Source organism: Gracilinanus agilis, chromosome 2, assembly GCF_016433145.1.
Source record: "Gracilinanus agilis isolate LMUSP501 chromosome 2, AgileGrace, whole genome shotgun sequence".
Lineage (NCBI taxonomy): Eukaryota > Metazoa > Chordata > Mammalia > Didelphimorphia > Didelphidae > Gracilinanus > Gracilinanus agilis.
This window is the reverse complement of record NC_058131.1, coordinates 322819080-322819899: the sequence shown is the minus strand read 5'-3', so window position 1 is coordinate 322819899 and position 820 is coordinate 322819080. Positions and strand designations below refer to the sequence as shown.

At 35.1% G+C, this 820-nt stretch overlaps 1 non-coding gene across 1 annotated transcript; it reads right to left on the bottom strand.

Moving 5' to 3' along the window:
• Nucleotides 1-467: 467 nt before the first annotated feature.
• On the bottom strand, nt 468-574 carry LOC123238323. Its single transcript, XR_006505525.1, has one exon. It is a non-coding gene; the product is annotated as a U6 spliceosomal RNA (small nuclear RNA).
• Nucleotides 575-820: the final 246 nt, after the last annotated feature.

The window sequence follows — 820 nt, the reverse complement described above, 5'->3', positions numbered from 1 at the left end:
CCCTATATCACTGATTCTTAGTTCCCAACTACTCATGTATAAAACCCAGTTCCTATCCACAATTGTCCATTCCCTTAAACCCATCCACTGTAATCATCCTCCACACAAATGTCCTGCTACAGATTTCTCCTTACTTTCTACTATGTCCTTGAATCTATAATTTTTTTCTCTTTTTTCAAAATAAATTTAATTTTTTTTTAACCAATTACATGTAATAAGAAATCTCCACATAATTCAAATCATCTCCCTTCCCTCCCCACTCCCAAAGCTGGCAATCAATTCAATCTGGATTATACATGTATTATCACATGAAACATATTTCCATATTATTCATTTTTTGACTAATTTTATAAAACCAAAACCCCACAACAAGTTTAAAAAATCATATGTTTTCATCTGCATTCTTTCTCAGACAGTTCTTTTTCTGGAGGTGGATAACATTCTTTGTCATAAGTCTCTCAGAATTGAAAAATATGGAATGCTTCATGAATTTGCATGTTGTCCTTACGCAGGGGCCATGCTAATTTTCTCTGAAATGTTCCAATTTTAGTATATGTGCTGCTGAAGCAAGCACCCTCTGGTCTATAATTAACAAGCTTCCTTTCATCTTTCATTCCTTTTTCACTCTTTCCATCTTCTACCATTCAGTAAGATCTGGCTCCCTCCTGATAATAATGTTTCCTTTATCATCCTCTCTGGTATTAGCTCTACTTTCATATCCCTCAACTTGTTGATCAGGATAAGGGAATCAAAATACTTCTTGCTCCCTGTTAGTATTCTAGACTTTCCCTCTACCTCTATCACTCAGCAATGCCTCTTC